The following is a 14,197-nucleotide window of genomic DNA, read 5'->3' as shown; positions in this document are numbered from 1 at the left end:
TATATTTACCTTCTTTCCTTCACTTAGTTCCCGGGCTCTTGTTAATGCAATTAGCTCTGCTTTCTGGGATGATACATCTGCTGGTAAGGCTTTTGCTTCAATCACCTCGTCCTTCGTTGTGACTGCATACCCTGTCAAACACTTACAATCCTGCATGAAGCTGCTCCCATCTGTGTACAGCTCCCAGTCTGGATCCTCAAGGGGTGTATTCCTCAGGTCTGGTCTGCTGGCATAGACCTCCTCTAGTGTCTGTAAACAATCATGCTCAGGCACACTGTCAGTTAATGTTGAGGACAGAAACATGGCAGGATTTACATTGGATGTTGTTTTCAGGGTAACATCATCCTGTTCCAAGAACACAGCTTTGTTACTTGAGCATTCTGCTAGGGGACAACCAGTGACCTCCCTTTTTTTCAAGCACTGCCTGAACTGCATAGGGTACATACACGACAATGCACTGCCCCAGGGTAAGTTTCTGAGCTTCTTGGATCAGGATGACAGCTGCAGCCACAGTTCGCAAACATCCTAGCCATCCCTGGTTGACATTGTCTAGCTGTTTGGAGAAGTAAGCCACAGCCCTGCGCTGGCATCCTAGGGTCTGTGACAGTACCCCCAGGACAACACCCTGTTGCTCATGTGTGAACAGTTCAAAAGGTTTGGTTAAGTCTGGCAGTACCAGTGCTGGAGCTGACATCAAGGATTGTTTCAGCTGTTTAAATGCAACTCTAGTTTCATCTGTCCATTCCATGACTCCTCCCCAGGCTGCTTTCAGTGCTCCATATAGGGGTTTGACTAATAATCCATAATTAGCCACCCAAAGTCTGCACCATCCTGCCATGCCCAGGAAAGCCTGCATTTCTCGGACAGTGTGGGGCTCTGGGAGATGGCAGATGCCTTCTTTTCTGTCTGCACTGAGCTGTTGATGTCCCTTGTATATTTCCAGCCCCAGGTAGATGGCCGCAAAGTCGCAGTCCCATCAGTCGTTTGTGGAGCATCAGCTCTGCTTCCACCAACCTGCTCGCTCTGTGTCGCCAGGCATCCTGGTTTTGGTAAGGGGACGAGCAACCCCCCGTCTCCAGTATCTCCAGCAGCCACTCCTGTGTCTGCTCCACCAGGTCCCACCGGCACCCCTGGTCTGGGAATTGCTGCTCTAACAGCCCATGCCCCTACGCCAGGACCAGATCCTGCAGCCCCTCCCTCTGCTCCAGCCCCATAACCAGATCCAGCCCCTCCGGCTGCTCCAGCCCTCACCTTTGGAGCAATTAGGAGGTCCCAATCCTCTTCCTTAGGGATATAAACCTGGCTAATATCCTGTTTCTCAGATTTTTCACACCGTTTCCTCTTTGCCTTTGCCAGAACAAGCACAGGCTCTCCTGGGTCCCCAGCTGGGGAACCATCCTTGGAATTACCCTTCTCATACCCTCTCATCCATTCTGGATGGGACAAAAAGGCCAAAAACAATTCAGCATACTTCACTTCATTCCATCTTTCCTCTGTATGCAAGATTGAAATTAGCTGTAACACTTCCTCTAACACAAAAGACTCAGTCTTGGGCCAAAACCTTTCCCCCATGCTTACAATGCAGTGACCACATATTAAGACAGAACCTACACAGTTCCTGCTTTTTCAAAGATGTTTCAGAACCAGTAAGAGGACTCCAGTGATCTAAAATCAAGGCCAAAGGGGAATCTTTTGGTATCTCTTCCACCGAACTCTGAACACAGCCCATAGTGACTACAACAGGCAAATCCTTCTAGCAGCACCACCAGTGCCTCAGGCTAAACCAGACAGCTTTGACTCGGGAGTTTTCAAGAGGTGTCCCTCCCGCAGCTAGCTTCTCAGCCAGCCACCCTCCTGCAAATGCTGTGTGCTTTGCCCTTCCCAAGGCTCAAGGGACTACTCTGTCCCTCCCAGGCCAAATCCCTTGCCCTCCAAGGCCAGGAAACTGGCTAGGCCCAAGGCCAGTTCTCCCTCCCGGCCCCTCTATATTCCTACCAGGGACAAAAATCCCCCCTTTCCATAGCCAAATGCTACAGAAACCCAAAGTAACTGCTTGGATGACCCTCAGTGGTCTGGGGTGCAGGCTTCACACCTGTAGCTGTCTAGCGACAGAGTAGTTCAATTCCACCTTTCGGGCGCCAAAACCGTTGCCGTAAAAGTTTGTAAAAAAGACTCCGAGCCAAGTTTTTGTAGGAGATAAGATAAAGGGTAGTCACTTTAATGAGCAACCCCGCTCATCCAGGAATACATAGACGCACGCGTGTGCAAGCTTTAATTTCTATAGCTTTTATAATACTTTTATAATCACAACCTTACACATGTCCAGTTCCACCTCTGTCCCCTCCCAGTTCCCACTCCCTGTTGAATTGAGGCTGGGCGTGTCAGGACCCTCTGTCTTCATCCACCTCCTCTTCTTCAGCACATAAAGGTCTTTTGGATGCTCTCCAGTGCTTCAGGTCACTCTGCTCTATGTTTATGTTTCCCTCTGATATCCTCCAATCTTGTACCTTGAGAAAGAGACTAAATAGCTGGCAAATCTTAGCTGCCTGTTCTGGAGCAGGGGTAGAGATAGAAGGACCTTATACTATAAGCTGCTAAATATTAACCCACTAAAATCTACAGTGTTACATTTACTGTGTTCCTAAAATCTACAAAATATGAAAATTGGAAAATCAAAAACCTCTCCGGCATCAATATCCCCACATCTGTTTAGTACTTAGAAATAAATAAGGCAGCATAATTTAAAAGCATTGCTTATTTTGAATTTACTGGTATTTATTGTATTTATTCTAGAATAGCTATTTAGTCCAGATTGTATTTATTCGAGAATAACTATTAACACTTATCCAGTTGAGATAACTAATGTTGTGACCACAGTTGCTACTAAAGGGGAAAAAAAGTTAACAACTTTGAGCCAAATGGCAGCAGCTGATACTGCATAGGCTTACAACTGCATGGCAGATCTTTGAGTTTGTATATTTCCATGAATGACATCTGCACAATTACTGTAACTTTGAAGTTACAAAATTCCGACCGCTTTTCAGAGACACAAGTACTGTATGAAAAACCCACTGATTTTCAGTAGTAAAAAATCGACATAAAGCAGTCTGGTTTATTTGAGATTGACCACTGCTCTCACGGCTGTTGTTAGCACTGCAAAGTTCTCTGATTATATAGTTTGAACTTCTTTGACATTTAGTGTGTAACACTGGCTGAATAACAGACAAGATTCTCAGGTGTATAGTAGCTCTGATGAGATGTGCCAGATCTAATTGGCTGGCCTCTAAGTAGACACTTCTCATTAATGGCTGGAGAGAGAGACTTTCTAACCCCATTAAAAAAAATCAAATAAATGTGCTCAAAAATGAAGAAAGTTAATTCTGTTTTGATATACAGAATACATGTTTTGCATTCATCACTACAGGCAGTGGCTCTGTGTATTTGGGAAAGCTATGATTAAGACAAAAATCAAGCTTACATCAATGCATATCTGTGATTCTCTGCACTCAGTATGTCTATTATAACTTGAGGGGTAAACATGTTAAGTTGAAGGTAAGTATCTACTCTAATAATACACTTGTGTCCAGCCAGGAAAAGGTTAATTTATGCAGTAGCCAGGAGAGGACATGACTAGGACCAAGAGGTTATTCTATACAACCTCCTATCATTGCTGGAGGTGAGGAGAAGGAAGAGGTGAAGCCTCCAGGGAGAAGGAGTCCCTTCTGGGTTGGTGTAGTGTGGTGGAGAGAGCAGTTGGGTATTGTTGTTTTCAGGAGCATCATTCACCTCATTCTTGTACCCTCTGTCAATAGTGTTGTTGCTGTTACTGTTTGTTTTCTTATCTAATTGCTGTTTCCATCTCCAACCTGTGATCTTCTGTGCTGGTTTAAAGGCGAACTAGCAGGGGAAATGAACTTACCACGAGAGAGATTATAAATCAGACCTAAAATTTAATAATAATATTACACTAAAAACACTGACACGAAAGGGAAATTGCTTTCAACTCACAAAACCCCAGCAGTATAACCCAGTGTCCTGGGGCACAAACCCAAGGGGGCTTGTTAGCCCTTGTGCTGAGACCCCTGTGGCTCCCCCAAGTCCAGAGCAAAAGGAAATGAAAAACCTGTTGGTGCAGGTGAGGGCTGTGGTCTGGGTGAGAGCAGTGATCTCCTCCTGTCAAGGTCCTGCTGCTCCTCTGGATCCGACGAGAAGTTCCCGAGGTCTTCTGACCCACCACTTATGTACCCTCAGGGAGCACCCAGTCCCTCCCCCTGGGTGGGGACTCACACAATGGGTGATTGACTCTGGGAGCTAGGGGGTATTGAACTGTTGATGGCCCATTAGCAGCTCTGCCCCCTCAGGCTGGGTGTGACGGTGATAATGGCTCCCTGGGCAGCTGCTGCTAATGGCCCATTGTCCTTGGGGAATGAATAGAGGGGGTAGAATACACAGCTTTGATCACCCCCACACAGGGTTAGCTGGTCCCTCCTGCTGAACTAGGACATCTTCACCTTTTGTGGCTCCAGTTCTCCTCTCCATCAGGGGAAAGGAGAGCAGGAAGATAGAAGAAACAATTGAGTGGTGTGTGGTTATGAGTATCTCAGTGGGAGCACTAAATTGGGGAATATCATTCCTAAACCATGACAAGTAACAAGGACAATTGACAGGATGTTTTTTGAAGTTGAGTGTATTTTTCAAAAAAAATGGTATTCATTTAAGGCTCAGGCACAGTGTATTTTCTGCCAGTGAGTAGAAATGCATTAGGGTTTGGTATTTCCTCACATTTCTCCTCAGTTTTTAAGGATACAAATACATAGTGTCTGTTTAGTTTGAGATGCTGTTTTCTGGACTACTCTCATCTTAATAAAGTCAATTTGTATGATTCTGTTCTTGCTCTGTTTCTTTCTGGTGCTTTTTTACAACACAGAGAAGAAATCTCTTCCTTATCTCAGACCAGAAGGCACAGGTGTACATATTTCAATCTCTATTTTCCAATGACAAATTCTCCATTTTCCAGGAAAAATGTGTTTTTAATAATTAAACACAGCTAATTCCTTTGAAGATGAGTGATCAATACTATAAGGGATACCATTAATGATTAAGTCTGTTTTTAGTAAAAAAGATCGACTAACTTTTTTTTTTGGTACACAGTATTTTTGTGCTGTTTTATCTTGGAGAAAAAGTAATACCAGCAGATACTTATTCATTTAACATGACTTAAATTTAAAAGTAGGTGTTTTTAATATTTGCTACCATATTAATTATTACTTGCGTAAACCACCTGTGTTAGCAGAGGCATTCTGAGTTAGTAAGAACATCATAGTATTAGTATATAAAACACAATATAAATTTTCCTAGACAGTGATTACCAGCACAAGAAATCATTAACAGCACTTAATTCTTATTTCTTAAATGTTCTTGATTTTCATTATTTAGTAATACTATCACAGTATTGTAGCAAGCAAACATGGAAATGTATTGGAGGGATTAATTTTATGGTAGAGGTAACTAATGCCTTTTTTGAGTTTTGTTTCTGTATTGTATCAATGTCTTCATAGCATTACAGCTTCACACCAACCTGAATAGTGGTTTTAATACTGAATATTAGGCTTTTTTAACACAACATCAGTGACACACATTAAGAAAGTTATTTCTTCATCACAGTCTATTAGTTGGAGCATCTGGAAAATAATGTGCTGGTAGGCCCTTATAATGTAGTATTTTTTCACATTCAGGAAATGCTTGGGGTGTGATTTATGGGGTTTTCAACCTTTTAAGACACTTCAGCTTTGCTCAAAGAGTTCTTCAGGTTTTTATTAACTACCTTGATTCCATCAGTGTGAGCAAGATACATCTCTATAAATTACTGATTCTCTGAAGCATATTTCTTTGTGTGTTTAGAGTTGAGAGATCTATCAGCCTCATCCAATGAATGGTGGGCAAATCTGGAGTAACCTACCACAGCCTGGCCTCCTGACCCAGGTCAGGCACCGTCTTGCCTCTCCACTGGAGCACCTGCAAACTGAGCTGTACCCCATTGAGCCCTGCAAGAACAGCTCCATTGTCACATTTTCTGAGGGAAAATTATTCCAGTTCTACTTCTGAATTAAAGGCAAGGCTGTTATTACTGAAGGGATGTTAGGCCTCACTGCTTTTTAAAAAAAACAAATTTGCTGTAACTTTATCTGTAATTTAGTATGGCTAGGATGCATATAGAGTCTACATTGTACAGAATACAAGGTAGAAGTAGGGATTTGTTAAAGCCATAAAAAGGTTGGGTAACTATTATATTTCCAAAAGAGGCCTTATCAAAGTCATAGGCTAAGTAAAGAAACCAAAACCAAAAAAACCCACCCAAAACCCCAACCCACCATCCCCTCTCAATAAACAATAACCAAACCATCCCCCAACAAAAACATTCATTATAGCTTTACCATTAATGATCTATTTTGAATTTGCTTCAAAGGTAGAATTAAAGAAGTAAGCTTTCTATCTATTTGGAGAATATGGCAAAACTGCAGATTTCCCAAAAGTCAGCATACAAAATTTGCCTTGACAAACATCTTAGCCAGAGAATGGGTATGATAAAGGCCACTCAGATATTTTTCTACAAGTGTTTTTTTGCTTTCTTACAGTAAATGTAGAGAACCTTGTTGTTCTCAAGTTTCACCTTCTTGAAGAATAGGATGTCAAAATGCTTAAATGCTCTTTTGTTGGTTGATTCTCAATGGTCAGCATTTAATAGGAAGAAATAATACTGCTTAGAACATTCATCCTCTAATACATAAGAAAACTTAACTCTTGCAAATGATGCTGTTTATGCTGATCCAAATAAGTCGAGTATTTTATTCTAAAATTAGTTTTTACAACTGTGTGCTTGTTTGCTGCCTTACATCATGATTAGGCAATTGACAGTGCAAACTACTTTCTGCATATTCTTGCTCTCTTTTTTTTTTTTTTTTCCCCCGCAATGGAAAAAATACAAAAAAATCTAGTCCAGTCGTAGGAGTTTGATCTTGCTGATTAGCAGTGGTAAAGTTGAGAACTTAATAAAGTTTCTAATTATTTGGCAACTGTTGTTAGTGAGTGACAATGTAGCTAATCCTCCCTGACACACAACCCTGCTCCTCCATTCTCCCAAAAGCAGCAGCAGCCACCTCCAGGCACACTCTTGGCAAGAGCTGGGAGCAGGGAGTGCATATCTGACCTGGAATCTGAACCTGAGAATCTCTGGTTAGTATGCTTCATTGCGTCCGGATCACAGCTCTCACCCTTCTCCTCCTTTACTTACAATGTCTAATATGCCTAATTTAAATGAAATTATTTTAATAAATCATTCCACTGTTTCTCACAGTTCAAGATAGTTAGGAGCTGTAGTTGGCAATGTTATATATCGGGGTCTCCCCTTGACTGGGTCAAAGTTAGCGAGCCAAAGATGATTAGAGTCTGGCATAGGCAGAGAAAAAAGGGTATGTAAAAAGAATCAGCACTTAAACTCGTACAGAGAGATACAGCAGTTACTTTTACTAGCATCATTAGCATTCTTGCTGATATTTTTCTCTCAGCATTTTGCCACAAGCACTGGGTTCACTGTTTGTGGGAAAGGCAAAAGGCTGAGCAGGGAGTTTGTGATTTCTGAATGGAAATAAAGCTCATCTTGGTTTATCTCTGATTTGAGCAATCCTGTCATTTGCCAGTCAGGGAGTGTAGTGAATTCTCACCTGCATCACCAGTCAGAGTTTTTCATAGATTACCCCTTGACAGTTGATGATGCTGCACTGTGGTACTCTGAGACTTGTATTTACTTTATTTTCTGCAGACATCCACTCTTTCTCACATTATTTCTATTAAAAATCTGAAATGCTACCCTCCCTCAAGTGACAGACGGGAAAGTAAAATCCAAACCCTGAAGAATTCTAATGCAGGAGGAGCACTTTAAAACAAGGCTGTCTGTGCTCTAAAATGTGATTATTGACTAATTCCATTCTGTTGTCTGTCCTGCAATGACAAAGATGACACTTCTTCAAGACCACTGTAAGGTTTGGAAGGTAGAACCAACACTCCCACTTACCCCTGAGGTACAGGAGTACTCCTTGCTCCTATCTCATCTCTGCTGCATTTTGATTTTTAGAACTGATAGATATAAATCAGTTAAAAAATAACAGATTATTTCTTGGGCACTTTCAGTATTCAGTATTCAACTCTATGAGAGTTGCAATTTTTAAGTTAATGCAGCTTAAAAATGATTTTAAGTTTCCCAACATGAAGGAAGGATGTAGTGGTTTCGCAAACAAAAGCTTTATTGGTTCATGACAAATAATCCATCTTTTTGCATTAGTGTAGCTTTCTACCCCAGATTATTTTTCATAATTGATAATTTATGAGTCATATATGTTATTTATTCTTTTATGGGTTTCTAAATAGTGAAAAATGGCAAGGGTCATCAAGATTTCATAAAGGAAATGTCTTTAATTTTATTTTTATAGTTTTGATTGGTGTTTTGAAGAATTTTGTGAACATTTCAGAGAAAACTACAAATGAAAAAAGTGATAGCCATTTTCCTGGAAGGACCTTCACACAAGTACTGTTACAGCAATTCAAAGTAGAAATGAATTTCAGGATATACATGAAGTACTATGGCAAGGTGAAAATGTTCACCTAAGCCAGTTATGTTTTATGAGATAGTGGTTAGCTTTTAAAAGTTGGAAATGCATGTATTGTGTATACATGCAGCAAAATTAGGAATGATATTTGTGTGTGACTGAACCATTTTGATAATTTCCCCATCAGAAACATTTTTACAGTAGTTTTCATTCTACCAGGAAACTAGGGGGAATTATAGACATATGCTATCTGCACTCTTCGGAAGAATTTAATTAGTTATGGGTTAAGAAAATCTAACAAGGAAAAAACATCTTTGCTTCTAAAATATTAGAAAGCACCAAAATGGGATTATGTGTTGATGCATTAGTCTGTCACAGGGAAGCAATTAATAAAAGGATTGGGGCATATAATTTAAAATCTAGTTATCCTGAGCAGAAAGCTAGTAGGAACTTTCTCTTTACTAATACTTCTCCAGCTACCCATGAACATGTTACCACTAACTGCTCACAGGCTTTCTGATGCAATTAAAAACTGTGAGAACTGAATAAAAGATGAGTAAGTTCAATTAGTGAGAAAGGCAACCTGAAATAATTTACAGACAACTATATAGGAGGCATAAAGTATTTAAAAATTAATTAAATACTAATTTCACACTGAAGTTGTTAGGAATATCCTGCTACAGCTTGTGTGGTTCTCTCTTCAACAGTCATTTAAATGTACTCTGAATATTTTAATTGTAATGAGACATTTCTATTAAAAAATGATCAAGGATTATCTTCAATATTCAAATAGAATTTTGAGCTCATTTAATAGGAATGTAACTATATGATTATATGTAGAATATGATTACAATAATGTGAATTGTTTTTCCACCCCTCAATTCCTAAAAATTAATAAAAAGGAATAGCTGATGGGTTTTGGTAAAACTATTCTAGAAATTTCATCTGAAAATCATGAATAAATCAACAGCTTGTGAAAAAAACTTCAATCTCAAATCAAGAACAATTTCAGTAGGATCTTGTCCTTAAAAGATACTTCAGTTGCCTAAGATTAAAGAAAAAAGATAGGTATTGTTGTTGGACATTTTTTTATTTCATTTTATGGCATACTCAATACTATTGAATCTTTAAGGCTTTGCGTTTTTTTAGTATTGACCAAAGCTTGTGTTGTGGTTTTTTGTTCTTAATAGTGCTTCTAGCCAAGCTGGAATTAGTTACTAATGCATCCTAACTATTTCAGAAAAGATTATCTATTCAACTGAGATAGTAAACTAAGTTACTTTTTCAACTTATCAAATAATTGATTTTGAATGTCATATTGATACAAACAAAAATTTATGTGGACATTTACTCCCTACAAGGAATTTAGGATTTGGACAAATGGACATACAAAAAGCATTGTTTTAGAATGCCCACTTTTATAGCATGACAGTAATTTTAAAACTTATGTAATTATACATGTGAAAGGGTGCTGTTCCTTCATCACTATAGATATTAAAAATACAGAACTGCTGAATTATATATCTGAAAGGAAAAACATTTTCAATTATTACTGTTTTATTATATAAAATCCACTTAATAATATGAACATTTTATTTTCTGTTTTCACACTACTTTAAAACTGTCCCCCCCTCAAAAAAAGGAAAAAAAAAGAAAGGATGTCAGAAATTTTTTGAAAGGTGGAATGTATTACTTTTGAATGGCATGGCTTGGGTTCATCTTAGCTGAAGATACATGCAAGAGAATGCTTCTGCTACTGCTGTTATCATTATCTGCTAGATGTATACTGCAGTGGTGCCTGCAGGGTGGGTGGTGGGCACACCTTTGTCCGTAAAAGTTAACAAACTGAGCCTATACTTTTAAATTCATATCATTAAGTTCAATTCAAATCACTAAGGCTATCTCCAAGAGTAAATTTACATGACTGCATAGGTATTTGCCTTATCTGATCTGCTTTGGGAAGAGTAAAATGTGTAAAAGGTATGAAAAAGCATGCCCTTGGGTTAATGCAACTCCCCAAGCATCTCTTCATTATCTCAAAAATATTGGATATACTGTTGTTTTTTAGGCTAAGTACAGTTCCAATGTATTGAATGAAGCATTTTTTATTCAAGAGAGATAGAATACATACAGACTTAATATGGTACAAATACTTCCTATCTTGCAACTCTCTATATTTGCAACTCTCTGTATTTGCAAGATCAAGCATAATTTTGGTCTTTGAATGAGATCTTTCAATAGTTATGGCCAATTTTATTTGTCAACAAAAATATGCCTGTAATCTATGTCAGAGGAGCACAGAGCTTATTTAATGTTTGTTGATTAAAAAAGAAAGCCTATTTTTCATGCTATTGTAAATGATTTAAATAAAAACATAAAAACAGTAACACCATTGTAAGACTTTTGAATTAAATTATTAGAATAAAAATATTTGATATTATGAATTTTTAAAAAATTTGGTAGAACATGTTCTTTAGCCTGAAATTAACAGATTTAGTGTTAATTAGTTCAGTTTAGTGATAATAGTAGTTCTGTCCTATTTCCTCATAAAAACAGGATCCTTTTTCTTATTTCTTTGCATGTCATTCTCCACTTAAGCCTGTAGGTTGCACCCTTGTATCACATAGAAGTCATTGCCTTTCTTGAGAAACAATTACTATTTAAGTGGGGAAATCTTTACTGATGCAGACCTCTAAATGTAGCTAATATTATTTGCATAATTTCCAGACTTGGATGACAATATGTGATCTTAAAACAGCAGATCACTCTCATGGGGAACTTCATAGATAAAATGTTCTCTCATAATTATTTGTTTTAATATACTCTTCACATAATTCTGTATTTCTGTTTCACATTTGCTTCTCTGTTCTTCAAAATACATGACACTAGAGGTCTCTTTCATCAGTTGAGTAAGGTAAACTCTTTTAATTTAACCAAACTCTGTTCATTCTTCTCACTCTGTGCTTGATCTGTGACTTAAACCAATCAGCAACTGGCCCTAGAAGTGCTGACTACTGTCTTGGTGGTGATGGAGTTTCACATAAACCACTGTACTGCAGGATCAGGCCACCCTAGGACAATACTGGCCTTGGTGGAAGGTGACCCATTACCAATGCTGCTGTTACCTGCCTTTTCAACTTTGATATGCAATATCAAAAAATTTAATATAGGTATTTTAAATCCAAAGCAGCTCAGATAGAAAATTGTATTGCAAATAACGTTTAGAGTTTAACTTTTTTCTTTCTTTTTCTATCTCAGTATGTGCTTCATAATATCATTGTTTATGTTTCTAGAACCCAGTGATAGCGTACTGTCTCTTAAAATGGAATTCATTTTCCTTCAGAGTTTCTCTTCAGAGTCACACAATGCAGAATGTCTCTAGATTTGTTACTTTTTTTCTTAGGAAGTCATACCAAAGAAAACATGGTTATCATTCTTAGCCATGATCACAGTGTGCTGAATAAAACAGTTGACATTTACTCTATCGTACTAAGATTGTCTTTAATTTTAGTGAGAGTCAGTAAGTAGGATATAACAAGAAAAATGTCATGCAAAGCTCTTGCTAATTACAAGTAATAATTTTGTCTGTGTGCTGGACTGGGATATTTGAGAAGGGAATACCAAATATCTGAGAAAGTCTCCCATGAGCAAGCTGGTTTTTCAATGTATTGTCTAAATGCTTGGCTGTGTATTAGAAGAAGCAAAGCGTGATGCAGTTGGGAGGGAACTAACCTTTGACTCACCGTAGCAGCAGAAAAAGATCAGGACTATCACCATGGGAGTTTCCAACCTTTCCATTTCTTGCTAGAATAGAAGGCATTGTTTTTGTTGATGACAGAGGCATGGATTGAATTCCCACATGCACTGAGCCACTCTTTGTCTGGGTTTGGTTTTGGTTTGTTTTGGGTTTCTGTGTTTTGCTGTTTTTTTGGTTTGTTTTTTTTTTTTTTTTAACTACAAACCTTCTCAGCTTTCAAGTTGTTACAGGGGCCCAAGCATTTAAAAAAAAACAACAACCAACAAAACCAAAACTGAGAAGAGAGTATTCTTTATTGGTTGTTTTGCCTTGGCAAATGCTGTCTAGCTAACAAGGAAAGCTGACTTTTTTCTGAAGGCCCTGCTTCAATTTGTCGTGTCAGTGTCCAAGTTAGAAGGGCACTTCTGTCCGTAGAAAATGCCCATATCATGACTCATTAGACAAGGGAATAATTTACCACCTTTGGGAGCATGATCCCAAAAGGAGGACCTCACTGTGTATCACCCTTGTCAAAGTAAAACATATACTTGTGCAGACCAGAGAAGAAAAAGGATTAGCAATGAAGAAAGGAGACTACTCTATCTACACATTAAAAAAAAAAAATCTTGGTTTAGTAATTATTTTGGGTATTTTTCACCCTACTGTTACATCCTTACGATAATGCACATCTCCATGTCAGGTATATTATATGCAGATCATACATAGGTATCAATTTATGTAGCAAGGGAAAACTAAAGGTGTACAGACATAGCTGGTAGATTTTTGTCTGCATTTTGCATTCCCTTTATTTCTGTTTTCAGTGTGTTGCAAAATAAAGCTACACAAACCAAGGTAGAAAACTGTTTAACTGCTTGTCTGGATGATAAAATGTACGTTATCCTTTTTAACTTTTTCATAGTTAGATAACAGTAGGTAGAAATCTGTTGGTTCTGTGGCAGAAAGATTACAGAGAAATACACTTATATGCCTCTACGGTAGATTCCTTTAAAGAAGATTTCTCAAGTGATGATATAAAACATTGCCACATGATAAACTTATGCTAAAACTGTTCTAGTGCAATTTGGGTTTTTTCTACCCTATTTTCTCTTTTTATTTTTTTAAAGTAAACTGGTTTTTAAGAATTATATAGAAGATAAATACTACATAGCTGTCACTGGCATGTGATATAGCACAAAACTTGCATTTTACAGATATCCCAATATCAGTATCTTAAGAAAAATAGCCATTTTCAATGTTTGAACTAATCTAAAATTTATCTGGTAACCTATTTTAAGATGCTGGGTGCGATGATGACATTCTAGCAATTAGAACAAACTCTTTTTCTGTATAGGGCAGACTCAGTACATGTGAATGTGTTTACCTGAAATACTCCTTCTCTTGGGGAAGAATATCTTCTATTATTAGGAAGGTCCGCTGAGCACAGAACTTGTGATTTGTCACTGCCAAGACACAGCATGAATTTTTCAAAGGAAAAAACGGCAATGCAATCACAAGCTCTTGTGAAGTACAGTAGTCCTACTTCTCTAGGGACAACCCCCCCTTGTCGCAGGGGAGAAGCTTGCGTGCCCTCATGAGGTTGTGTGCTATGCTGGCAGTGGTTTGTACAGCCAGTAGGGTCTCCCATGCCAGACTGGTCTCAGCTGAAGGGTCAGACAAAGTGTGTCCACAGGCAGCATGGGCTCGCCAGCCCTCTGGCAACCATCCTAGGAGAAGGACAACTCTAACTCCAAACCCTAGCAGATGGAGCTTGCTCAGCCCTGTAAGGTTGTTCATCTAAGAGAAGGAAACTCTAATCAAACCTACACTGTCACCATCCAAGCTCACTAGGCCATGGCAG

At 38.6% G+C, this 14,197-nt stretch overlaps 1 protein-coding gene and 1 non-coding gene across 2 annotated transcripts in view; both read left to right on the top strand.

Moving 5' to 3' along the window:
- The window catches only part of MCTP1 (multiple C2 and transmembrane domain containing 1), a 215,008-nt gene that overhangs the window by 119,149 nt on the left and 81,662 nt on the right, over positions 1-14,197 (top strand).
- TRNASTOP-UCA (transfer RNA opal suppressor (anticodon UCA)) lies at positions 2,052-2,138 on the top strand. Its single transcript has one exon. It is a non-coding gene; the product is annotated as a tRNA-Sec (tRNA).

Source organism: Pithys albifrons, chromosome Z (genome assembly GCF_047495875.1).
Source record: "Pithys albifrons albifrons isolate INPA30051 chromosome Z, PitAlb_v1, whole genome shotgun sequence".
NCBI lineage: Eukaryota > Metazoa > Chordata > Aves > Passeriformes > Thamnophilidae > Pithys > Pithys albifrons.
Note: the sequence above shows the minus strand (reverse complement) of the source record. Positions and strands in the feature narration are given on the sequence as shown.